Source organism: Calliopsis andreniformis, unplaced genomic scaffold, assembly GCF_051401765.1.
Source record: "Calliopsis andreniformis isolate RMS-2024a unplaced genomic scaffold, iyCalAndr_principal scaffold0024, whole genome shotgun sequence".
Taxonomy (NCBI): Eukaryota; Metazoa; Arthropoda; class Insecta; order Hymenoptera; family Andrenidae; genus Calliopsis; species Calliopsis andreniformis.
In genome coordinates, this window is record NW_027480433.1 from 5,882,663 (window position 1) to 5,896,525 (window position 13,863).

The following is a 13,863-nucleotide window of genomic DNA, read 5'->3' on the forward strand; positions in this document are numbered from 1 at the left end:
TTGGTGGAGCACCGCCCTAGCGTGAAGTCAAGGTTGCCCTAAACGTAGAAATGACCAGTACTTTCACACTGGTTGCAGTTATTCCTGCTATACGATGGAAAAACTGTTGCATTTTTATAGTATTTTATGTTTCTGGCATTGACTTCTAAGGTCCTAGGCATTCGATCTCGTGGGGCAACGTTCAAGAGTGAAGCGTATGTTGCCCGAAACGTAGAAATGACCATTACTTTCACACTGGTAACAATTATTCTTTTTATACGATGGAAAAACTGTTGTATTTGTATTGTATTTTATGCGTCTGGAGTTGCTTTCTAAGGCCCTAACTATTCGACCTGGTGGTGCAATGCCCTAGAGTGAAGCCTAGGTTGCACGGAACGTCGAAATGCCCATTACTTTCACACTGGTTGCAATTATTCATTCTATATGATGGAAAAAATGTTCAATTTTTATTGTATTTTATGCTTCTGGCGTTGACTTCTTAGGCCCTAACTATTCTATCTGGTGGAACAACGCCCTAGAGTGAAGCCTGGGTTGCCCGGAACGTAGTAATGACCATTACTTTCACACTGTTTGCAATATTCCTGCTATACGATGGAAAAACTGTTACATTTTTATAATATTTTATGTTTCTGGCCATGACTTATAAGGTCCTAGCTATTCGATCTCGTGGGGCAACGTTCAAGAGTGAAGCGTATGTTGCCCGAAACGTAGAAATGACCATTACATTCACACTGGTTACAATTATTCTTCTTATACGATGGAAAAACTGTTGTATTTTTATTGTATTTTATGCGTCTGGAGTTGCTTTCTAAGGCCCTAACTATTCGACCTGGTGGTGTAATGCCCTAGAGTGAAGCCTATGTTGCACGGAACGTCGAAGTGCCCATTACTTTCACACTGGTTGCAATTATTCCTGTTATACGATGGAAAGACTGTTGTATTTTTATTGTATTTTATGCTCTTGGCGTTGACCTCCAAGTCCCTAGCTATTCGATCTGGTGGAGCAACGCCCTAGCGCGAAACCTAGGGTGCCCGGAACGTAGAAATGGCCATTACTTTCACACTGGTTGCAATTATTCGTTTTATACGACGGAAAAGCTGTTCTATTTATATCCTATTTTATGCTTCAGGCGTTGACTTCTAAGGTCGTAGCTATTCGATCTGGCGGGGGAACGCCCTAGAGTGCAGGCTAGGTTGCCTGAAACGTCGAAATGACCATTACTTTCACACTCGTTGCAATTATTCATGCTATTCGATGGAAAAACTGCTGTATTTTTATTGTATTTTATGCTTCTGGCATTGACTACTAAGAACCTAGCTATTCGATTTGGTGGAGCAACGCCCTAGCGTGAAGTCTAGGTTGCCCAAAACGTAGAAATGACCAGTACTTTCACACTGGTTGCAGTTATTCCTGCTATACGATGGAAAAACTGTTGTATCTTTACTGTATTTTAGGCTTCGGGCGTTGACTTCTATGGCCCTACCTATTCCATCTGGTGGAGCAACGCCCTAGAGTCAAGTCTAGGTTGCCCGCAACATAGAAATGACCATTACTTTCACACTGTTTGCAATTATTCATTCTATACGAGGGAAGAACTGTTGTATTTTATTGTATTTTAAGCTTCTGGCGTTGACTTCTAAGGCCGTAGCTATTCGATGTGGTGGAGCAACGCCCTAGGGTGGAGCATAGGTTGCCCGGAACGTAGAAATGGCCATATCCTTCACACTGGTTGCAATTATTCCTGTTACACGATGGAAAAACTGTTGTATTTTTATTGTATTTTATGCCTCTGGCGTTGACTTCTTAGGCCCTAGATATTCGATCTAGTGGAGCAACGCCCTAGAGTGAAGCCTAGGTTTGCCCGGAACATAGAAATGACCATAACTTTCACACCGGTTGCAAATATTCGTCTTATACGATGGAAAAGCTCTTTTATTTTTATTGTGTTTTATGCCTCTGGAGTTGACTTCTTAGGCCCTAACTATTCGGTCTGGTGGAGAAACGCCATAGAGTGTAGCCTAGGTTGCCCGGAACGTAGAAATGACCATAACTTTCACACCGGTTGCAATTATTAATTTTTTACGATGGAAAAACTGTTGGATTTATTTTGTATTTTATGCTCCTGGAGTTGACTTCTAAGTCCGTAGCCATTCGATCTGGTGGAGCAACACCCTAGAGCGAAGCCTATGTTGTCGGGAACTTAGAAATGACCATAACTTTCATACTGGTGCAGTTATTCGTTTTATACAATGGAAAAACAGTTCTATTTATTTTGCATTTTATGATTCGAGCGTTGACTTCTAAGGCCCAACCTATTCTATCTGGTGGGGCAACGGCCAAGAGTCAAGCCTATGTCGCCCGGAACGTAGAAATGACCATAACTTTCACACTGGTTGCAATTATTCGTTTTATACAATGGAAAAGCTGTTGTATTTATATTGTATTTCATGCTTCTGGCGTTGACTTCTAAGTCCCTAGCTGTACAATCTGGTGGAGCAGCGCCCTAGAGTGAAGCCTAGGTTGGCGGGAACGTAGAAATGACCATAACTTTCACACCGGTTGCAAATATTCGTCTTATACGATGGAAAAGCTCTTTTATTTTTATTGTGTTTTATGCCTCTGGAGTTGACTTCTTAGGCCCTAACTATTCGGTCTGGTGGAGAAACGCCATAGAGTGTAGCCTAGGTTGCCCGGAACGTAGAAATGACCATAACTTTCACACCGGTTGCAATTATTAATTTTTTACGATGGAAAAACTGTTGGATTTATTTTGTATTTTATGCTCCTGGAGTTGACTTCTAAGTCCGTAGCCATTCGATCTGGTGGAGCAACACCCTAGAGCGAAGCCTATGTTGTCGGGAACTTAGAAATGACCATAACTTTCATACTGGTGCAGTTATTCGTTTTATACAATGGAAAAACAGTTCTATTTATTTTGCATTTTATGATTCGAGCGTTGACTTCTAAGGCCCAACCTATTCTATCTGGTGGGGCAACGGCCAAGAGTCAAGCCTATGTCGCCCGGAACGTAGAAATGACCATAACTTTCACACTGGTTGCAATTATTCGTTTTATACAATGGAAAAGCTGTTGTATTTATATTGTATTTCATGCTTCTGGCGTTGACTTCTAAGTCCCTAGCTGTACAATCTGGTGGAGCAGCGCCCTAGAGTGAAGCCTAGGTTGGCGGGAACGTAGAAATGACCATTACCTTCACACAGGTTGCAGTCATTCATTCTATACGAGTGAAGAACTGTTGTATTTTACTGTATTTTATGCTTCTGGCGTTGCCTTCTAAGGCCGTAGCTATTCGGTCTGGTGGAGAAACGCCATAGAGTGTAGCCTAGGTTGCCCGGAACGTAGAAATGACCATAACTTTCACACCGGTTGCAATTATTAATTTTTTACGATGGAAAAACTGTTGTATTTATTTTGTATTTTATGCTCCTGGAGTTGACTTCTAAGTCCGTAGCCATTCGATCTGGTGGAGCAACGCCCTAAAGTGAATCCTATGTTGCCGGGAACGTAGAAATGACCATAACTTTCATACTGGTGCAGTTATTCGTTTTATACAATGGAAAAACAGTTCTATTTATTTTGTATTTTATGATTCGAGCGTTGACTTCTAAGGCCCAAACTATTCTATCTGGCGGGGCAACGTACAAGAGTCAAGCCTATGTCGCCCTGAACGTAGAAATGACCATAACTTTCACACTGGTTGCAATTATTCGTTTTATACAATGGAAAAGCTGTTGTATTTATATTGTATTTTATGTTCCGGGCATAGACTTCTAAGGCCCTGGCTATTCGATCTGGAGGAGCAACGCCCTTGAGTGAAGCCTAGGTTGCCCGGAACGTAGAAATGACCCTAACTTTAAAACCAGTTTCAATTATCCGTTTTATACGGTGGAAAAACTGTTGTATTTATTTTGTATTTTATGCTTCTGGCGTTGACTTCTTAGGCCCTAACTATTCGATCTGGTGGATGAACGCCCTAGAGTGAAGCCTAGGTTGCCTGGCATGCAGAAATGACCATAACTTTCACACTGGTTGCAACTATTCGTTCTATACGATGGAAAAGCTGTTGTATTTATTGTGTGTTTTATTCTTCTGGCGTTGACATCTTAGGCCCTAGCTATTCGATCTGGTGGTCCAACGCCCTAGAGTGAAGCCTAGGTTGCCTGGCATGCAGAAATGACCATAACTTTCACACTGGTTGCAACTATTCGTTCTATACGATGGAAAAGCTGTTGTATTTATTGTGTGTTTTATTCTTCTGGCGTTGACATCTTAGGCCCTAGCTATTCGATCTGGTGGTCCAACGCCCTAGAGTGAAGCCTAGGTTGCCCGGAATGTAGAAATGACCATAACTTTCACACTGGTTGCAATTATTCGTTTTATAGTATGGAAAAGCTGTTGTATTTATATTGTGTTTTATGCTTCTGGTGTTGACTTCTTAGGCAGTAACTATTCGTCCTGATGGAGCAACAGTCTATAGTGAAGCCTAGGTTGCCGGGAACGTAGAAATGACCATAACTTTCACACCGGTTTTAATTATTCGTTTTATACAATGGAAAAACTGATGGATTTATTTTGTATTTTATGCTTCTGGCGTTGACTTCTAAGGCCCTAACTATTCGATCTGATGGAGCAACACCCAAGAGTGAAGCCCAGGTTGCCCGGAATGTAGAAATGACCATAACTTTCACACTGATTGCAGTTATTCATTCTAAACGAGGGAAGAACTGTTGTATTTTATTGTATTTTATGCTTCTGGCGTTGACTTCGAAGGCCCTAACTATTCGATCTGGTTGACCAACGCCCTAGAGTGTAGCCTAGGTTGCACGGAACGTAGATATGACCGTAATATTCAAACTGGTATCAATAATTCGTTTTATACGACGGAAAAACTGTTGTATTTATATTGTATTCTATTCTTCTGGCGTTGACTTCTACTGCCCTACCTATTCGATCTGGTGGAGCAACGCCCTAGAGTCAAGCCTAGGTTGCCCGGAACGTACGTATGACCATAACATTCACACTGGATGCAATAATTCGTTTTATACGATGGAAAAACTGTTGTATATATATTGTATTTTATGCTTCTGGCGTTCACTTCTTAGGCTCTAAGTATTCGATCTGGTGTAACAACGCCCTAGAGCGAAACCTAGGTTGCCCGGAACGTAGAAATGACCATACCTTTCACACTCGTTGCAATTATTCGTTCTATAAAATGGAAAAGCTGTTCTATTTATTTTGTATTTTATGTTTCGGGCGTCGACTTCTAAGGCCCTAACTATTCGATCTGGCGGAGCAACGCCCTAGAGTGAAGCCTATGTTGCCCGAAACGTAGAAATGACCATAACTTTCACTCCGGTTGCAATTATTCGTTTTATACAATGGAAAAACTGTTCTTTTTATTTTGTATTTTATGCTTCTGGCGCTGACTTCTGAGGCCCTAACAATTGGATCTGGAGGAACAACGCCCTAGAGTGAAGCCTAGGTTGCCCGGAACGTAGAAACGACCATTACCTGCACACTGGTTGCAATTATTCCTGTTATACGATGGAAAAACTGTTGTAGTTTTATTGTATTTTATGCTTCAGGCGTTGAATTCATAGGCCCTAACTATTCGATCTGGTGGAGCAACGCCCTAGAGTGAAGCCTAGGTTGCCCGGAACGTAGAAATGACCCTAACTTTAAATCCAGTTTCAATTATCCGTTTTATACGGTGGAAGAACTGTTGTATTTATTTTGTATTTTATGCTTCTGGCGTTGACTTCTTAGGCCCTAACTATTCGATCTGGTGGATGAACGCCCTAGAGTGAAGCCTAGGTTGCCTGGCATGTAGAAATGACCATAACTTTCACACTGGATGCAATTATTCGTTCTATACGATGGAAAAGCTGTTGTATTTATTGTGTGTTTTATTCTTCTGGCGTTGACATCTTAGGCCCTAGCTATTCGATCTGGTGGTCCAACGCCCTAGAGTGAAGCCTAGGTTGCCCGGAATGTAGAAATGACCATAACTTTCACACTGGTTGCAATTATTCGTTTTATAGGATGGAAAAGCTGTTGTATTTATATTGTGTTTTATGCTTCTGGTGTTGACTTTTTAGGCACTAACTATTCGTCCTGATGGAGCAACAGTCTATAGTGAAGCCTAGGTTGCCGGGAACGTAGAAATGACCATAACTTTCACACCGGTTTTAATTATTCGTTTTATACAATGGAAAAACTGTTGTATTTATTTTGTATTTTATGCTTCTGGCGTTGACTTCTAAGGCCCTAACTATTCGATCTGATGGAGCAACACCCAAGAGTGAAGCCCAGGTTGCCCGGAATTTAGAAATGACCATAACTTTCACACTGTTTGCAGTTATTCATTCTATACGAGGGAAGAACTGTTGTATTTTATTGTATTTTATGCTTCTGGCGTTGACTTCGAAGGCCCTAACTATTCGATCTGGTTGACCAACGCCCTAGAGTGTAGCCTAGGTTGCACGGAACGTAGATATGACCGTAATATTCAAACTGGTTTCAATAATTCGTTTTATACGACGGAAAAACTATTGTATTTATATTGTATTCTATTCTTCTGGCGTTGACTTCTACTGCCCTACCTATTCGATCTGGTGGAGCAACGCCCTAGAGTCAAGCCTAGGTTGCCCGGAACGTACGTATGACCATAACATTCACACTGGATGCAATAATTCGTTTTATACGATGGAAAAACTGTTGTATATATATTGTATTTCATGCTTCTGGCGTTCACTTCTTAGGCTCTAAGTATTCGATCTAGTGTAACAACGCCCTAGAGCGAAACCTAGGTTGCCCGGAACGTAGAAATGACCATACCTTTCACACTCGTTGCAATTATTTGTTTTATACGATGGAAAAACTGTTGTATTTATTTTGAATTTTATGCTTCTGGCGTTGACTTCTTAGGCCCTAACTATTCGATCAGGTTGAGTAACGCCCTAGAGTGAATCCCAGGTTGCCCAAAATGTAGAAATGACCATTACCATCACACTGGTTGCAATTATTCATTTTATACGATGGAAAAACTGTTGTATTTTTATTGTTATTTATGCTCCGGGTGTAGACTTCTAAGGCCCTAACTATCCGATCTGGTGGAGCAACGCCCTAGAGTGTAGGCTAGGTTGCCCGTAAGGTAGAAATGACCATCTCTTTCACACCGGTTACTATTATTTGTTTTTTACGATGGAAAGACTGTTGTATTTATATTGTGTTTTATGCCTCTGGAGTTGACTTCTTAGGCCCTAACTTTTCGATCTGGTGTAACAACGCCCTAGAGTGAAGCCTAGGTTGCCCGGAACGTAGAAATGACCATAACTTTCACACTGGCTGCAATTATTCCTGTTACACGATGGAAAAACTGTTGTATCTTTACTGTATTTTAGGCTTCGGGCCTTGACTTCTATGGCCCTACCTATTCCATCTGGTGGAGCAACGCCCTAGAGTCAAGTCTAGGTTGCCCGCAACATAGAAATGACCATTACTTTCACACTGTTTGCAATTATTCATTCTATACGAGGGAAGAACTGTTGTATTTTATTGTAATTTATGCTTCTGGCGTTGACTTCTAAGGCCGTAGCTATTCGATGTGGTGGAGCAACGCCCTAGGGTGGAGCCTAGGTTGCCCGGAACGTAGAAATGGCCATATCTTTCACACTGGTTGCAATTATTCCTGTTACACGATGGAAAAGCTGTTGTATATTTATTGTATTTTATGCCTCTGGCGTTGACTTCTTAGGACCTAACTATTCGATCTGGTGGAGCAACGCCCTAGAGTGAAGCCTAGGTTTGCCCGGAACATAGAAATGACCATATCCATCACACTGGTTGCAATTATTCCTGTTACACGATGGAAAAACTGTTGTATTTTTATTGTATTTTATGCCTCTGGCGTTGACTTCTTAGGCCCTAACTATTCGATCTGGTGGAGCAACGCCCTAGAGTGAAGCCTAGGTTTGCCCGGAACTTAGAAATGACCATAACTTTCACACCGGTTGCAAATATACGTCTTATACGATGGAAAAACTCTTTTATTTTTATTGTGTTTTATGCCTCTGGAGTTGACTTCTTAGGCCCTAACTATTCGGTCTGGCGTAGAAACGCCATAGAGTGTAGCCTAGGTTGCCCGGAACGTAGAAATGACCATAACTTTCACACTGTTTGCAGTTATTCATTCTATACGAGGGAAGAACTGTTATATTTTATTGTATTTTATGCTTCTGGCGTATGACTTCGATGGCCCTAACTATTCGATCTGGTTGACCAACGCCCTAGAGTGTAGCCTAGGTTGCACGGAACGTAGATATGACCGTAATATTCAAACTGGTTTCAATAATTCGTTTTATACGACGGAAAAACTGTTGTATTTATATTGTATTCTATTCTTCTGGCGTTGACTTCTAAGGCCGTAACTATTCGACCTGGTGTAGCAACGCTGTACAGTGACGCCTACGTTGCCCGGAACGTCGAAATGACCATAACTTTCACACTGGTTGCAAGTATTCAGATTATACAATGGAAAATCTGCTCTATTTATTTTGTATTTTATGCTTCGGGCGTTGACTTCTAAGGCCCTAACTATTCGGTCTGGTGGAGCAACGCCCTAGGGTGAAGTCTAGGATGCCCGGAACGTAGAAATGACCATAGCTTTCATACTGGTTTCAATTATTCGTTTTATACGATGTGAAAACTGTTGTATTTATATTGTATTTTATGCGTCTGGAGTTCTTTTCTAAAGCACTAACTATTCGACCTGGTGGAGCAACGCCCTAGAGTGAAGCCTAGGTTGCACGGAACGTCGAAATGCCCATTACTTTCACACTGGTTGCAATTATTCATTCTATATGATGGAAAAAATGTTCCATTTTTATTGTATTTTATGCTTCTGGCGTTGACTTCTTAGGCCCTAACTATTCTATCTGGTGGAACAACGCCCTAGAGTGAAGCCTGGGTTGCCCGGAACGTAGTAATGACCATTACTTTCACACTGGTTGCAATTATTCCTGTTATACGATGGAAAGACTGCTGTATTTTTATTGTATTTTATGCTCTTGGCGTTGACCTCCAAGTCCCTAGCTATTCGCCCTGGTGGAGCAACGCCCTAGAGTGAAGCCGGGGTTACCCGGAGCGTAGAAATGACCAGTACTTTCACACTGGTTGTAGTTATTTCTGTTATAGGATGGAAAAACTGTTGCATTTTTATTGTATTTTATGCTTCTGGCGTTGACTTCTAAGGCCCTAGCTATTCGATTTGGTGGAGCACCGCCCTAGCGTGAAGTCAAGGTTGCCCTAAACGTAGAAATGACCAGTACTTTCACACTGGTTGCAGTTATTCCTGCTATACGATGGAAAAACTGTTGCATTTTTATTGTATTTTATGCTTCTGGCGTTGACTTCTAAGGCCCTAGCTATTCGATTTGGTGGAGCACCGCCCTAGCGTGAAGTCAAGGTTGCCCTAAACGTAGAAATGACCAGTACTTTCACACTGGTTGCAGTTATTCCTGCTATACGATGGAAAAACTGTTGCATTTTTATAGTATTTTATGTTTCTGGCATTGACTTCTAAGGTCCTAGGCATTCGATCTCGTGGGACAACGTTCAAGAGTGAAGCGTATGTTGCCCGAAACGTAGAAATGACCATTACTTTCACACTGGTTACAATTATTCTTTTTATACGATGGAAAAACTGTTGTATTTGTATTGTATTTTATGCGTCTGGAGTTGCTTTCTAAGGCCCTAACTATTCGACCTGGTGGTGCAATGCCCTAGAGTGAAGCCTAGGTTGCACGGAACGTCGAAATGCCCATTACTTTCACACTGGTTGCAATTATTCATTCTATATGATGGAAAAAATGTTCCTTTTTTATTGTATTTTATGCTTCTGGCGTTGACTTCTTAGGCCCTAACTATTCTATCTGGTGGAACAACGCCCTAGAGTGAAGCCTGGGTTGCCCGGAACGTAGTAATGACCATTACTTTCACACTGTTTGCAATATTCCTGCTATACGATGGAAAAACTGTTACATTTTTATAATATTTTATGTTTCTGGCCTTGACTTATAAGGTCCTAGCTATTCGATCTCGTGGGGCAACGTTCAAGAGTGAAGCGTATGTTGCCCGAAGCGTAGAAATGACCATTACATTCACACTGGTTACAATTATTCTTCTTATACGATGGAAAAACTGTTGTATTTTTATTGTATTTTATGCGTCTGGAGTTGCTTTCTAAGGCCCTAACTATTCGACCTGGTGGTGCAATGCCCTAGAGTGAAGCCTATGTTGCACGGAACGTCGAAGTGCCCATTACTTTCACACTGGTTGCAATTATTCCTGTTATACGATGGAAAGACTGTTGTATTTTTATTGTATTTTATGCTCTTGGCGTTGACCTCCAAGTCCCTAGCTATTCGATCTGGTGGAGCAACGCCCTAGCGCGAAACCTAGGGTGCCCGGAACGTAGAAATGGCCATTACTTTCACACTGGTTGCACTTATTCGTTTTATACGACGGAAAAGCTGTTGTATTTATATCGTATTTTATGCTTCAGGCGTTGACTTCTAAGGTCGTAGCTATTGGATCTGGCGGGGGAACGCCCTAGAGTGCAGCCTAGGTTGCCTGAAACGTCGACATGACCATTACTTTCACACTCGTTGTAATTATTCATGCTATACGATGGAAAAACTGCTGTATTTTTATTGTATTTTATGCTTCTGGCATTGACTTCTAAGAACCTAGCTATTCGATTTGGTGGAGCAGCGCCCTAGCGTGAAGTCAAGGTTGCCCGAAACGTAGAAATGACCAGTACTTTCACACTGGTTGCAGTTATTCCTGCTATACGATGGAAAAACTGTTGCATTTTTATAGTATTTTATGTTTCTGGCGTTGACTTCTAAGGTCCTAGGCATTCGATCTCGTGGGGCAACGTTCAAGAGTGAAGCGTATGTTGCCCGAAACGTAGAAATGACCATTACTTTCACACTGGTAACAATTATTCTTTTTATACGATGGAAAAACTGTTGTATTTGTATTGTATTTTATGCGTCTGGAGTTGCTTTCTAAGGCCCTAACTATTCGACCTGGTGGTGCAATGCCCTAGACTGAAGCCTAGGTTGCACGGAACGTCGAAATGCCCATTACTTTCACACTGGTTGCAATTATTCATTCTATATGATGGAAAAAATGTTCAATTTTTATTGTATTTTATGCTTCTGGCGTTGACTTCTTAGGCCCTAACTATTCTATCTGGTGGAACAACGCCCTAGAGTGAAGCCTGGGTTGCCCGGAACGTAGTAATGACCATTACTTTCACACTGTTTGCAATATTCCTGCTATACGATGGAAAAACTGTTACATTTTTATAATATTTTATGTTTCTGGCCATGACTTATAAGGTCCTAGCTATTCGATCTCGTGGGGCAACGTTCAAGAGTGAAGCGTATGTTGCCCGAAACGTAGAAATGACCATTACATTCACACTGGTTACAATTATTCTTCTTATACGATGGAAAAACTGTTGTATTTTTATTGTATTTTATGCGTCTGGAGTTGCTTTCTAAGGCCCTAACTATTCGACCTGGTGGTGTAATGCCCTAGAGTGAAGCCTATGTTGCACGGAACGTCGAAGTGCCCATTACTTTCACACTGGTTGCAATTATTCCTGTTATACGATGGAAAGACTGTTGTATTTTTATTGTATTTTATGCTCTTGGCGTTGACCTCCAAGTCCCTAGCTATTCGATCTGGTGGAGCAACGCCCTAGCGCGAAACCTAGGGTGCCCGGAACGTAGAAATGGCCATTACTTTCACACTGGTTGCAATTATTCGTTTTATACGACGGAAAAGCTGTTCTATTTATATCCTATTTTATGCTTCAGGCGTTGACTTCTAAGGTCGTAGCTATTCGATCTGGCGGGGGAACGCCCTAGAGTGCAGGCTAGGTTGCCTGAAACGTCGAAATGACCATTACTTTCACACTCGTTGCAATTATTCATGCTATTCGATGGAAAAACTGCTGTATTTTTATTGTATTTTATGCTTCTGGCATTGACTACTAAGAACCTAGCTATTCGATTTGGTGGAGCAACGCCCTAGCGTGAAGTCTAGGTTGCCCAAAACGTAGAAATGACCAGTACTTTCACACTGGTTGCAGTTATTCCTGCTATACGATGGAAAAACTGTTGTATCTTTACTGTATTTTAGGCTTCGGGCGTTGACTTCTATGGCCCTACCTATTCCATCTGGTGGAGCAACGCCCTAGAGTCAAGTCTAGGTTGCCCGCAACATAGAAATGACCATTACTTTCACACTGTTTGCAATTATTCATTCTATACGAGGGAAGAACTGTTGTATTTTATTGTATTTTAAGCTTCTGGCGTTGACTTCTAAGGCCGTAGCTATTCGATGTGGTGGAGCAACGCCCTAGGGTGGAGCATAGGTTGCCCGGAACGTAGAAATGGCCATATCCTTCACACTGGTTGCAATTATTCCTGTTACACGATGGAAAAACTGTTGTATTTTTATTGTATTTTATGCCTCTGGCGTTGACTTCTTAGGCCCTAGATATTCGATCTAGTGGAGCAACGCCCTAGAGTGAAGCCTAGGTTTGCCCGGAACATAGAAATGACCATAACTTTCACACCGGTTGCAAATATTCGTCTTATACGATGGAAAAGCTCTTTTATTTTTATTGTGTTTTATGCCTCTGGAGTTGACTTCTTAGGCCCTAACTATTCGGTCTGGTGGAGAAACGCCATAGAGTGTAGCCTAGGTTGCCCGGAACGTAGAAATGACCATAACTTTCACACCGGTTGCAATTATTAATTTTTTACGATGGAAAAACTGTTGGATTTATTTTGTATTTTATGCTCCTGGAGTTGACTTCTAAGTCCGTAGCCATTCGATCTGGTGGAGCAACACCCTAGAGCGAAGCCTATGTTGTCGGGAACTTAGAAATGACCATAACTTTCATACTGGTGCAGTTATTCGTTTTATACAATGGAAAAACAGTTCTATTTATTTTGCATTTTATGATTCGAGCGTTGACTTCTAAGGCCCAACCTATTCTATCTGGTGGGGCAACGGCCAAGAGTCAAGCCTATGTCGCCCGGAACGTAGAAATGACCATAACTTTCACACTGGTTGCAATTATTCGTTTTATACAATGGAAAAGCTGTTGTATTTATATTGTATTTCATGCTTCTGGCGTTGACTTCTAAGTCCCTAGCTGTACAATCTGGTGGAGCAGCGCCCTAGAGTGAAGCCTAGGTTGGCGGGAACGTAGAAATGACCATTACCTTCACACAGGTTGCAGTCATTCATTCTATACGAGTGAAGAACTGTTGTATTTTACTGTATTTTATGCTTCTGGCGTTGCCTTCTAAGGCCGTAGCTATTCGATGTGGTGGAGTAACACCCTAGAGTGGAGCCTAGGTTGTCCGGAATGTAGAAATGACCATATCTTTCACACCAGTTTCAATTATTCGTTTTTTACTATGTAAAAGCTGTTTTATTTATTTTGTATTTGGTGCTTCTGGCCTTGACTTCCTATGCCCTAACTATTCGATCTGGTGGAACAACTCCCTAGAGTGAGGCAGACGTTGCCCGGATCGTAGAAATGACTATCACTTTCACACTGGTTGCAATTATTTCTTTTATACGATGGAAAAACTGTTGGATTTTTATCGTATTTTATGCTTCAGGCGTTGATTTCTTAGGCCCTAGCTATTCGATCTGGTGGAACAACGCCCTAGAGTGAAGCCTAGGTTGCCCGGCATGTAGAAATGACAATAACTTTCACACTGGTTGCAATTATTCGTTCTATACGA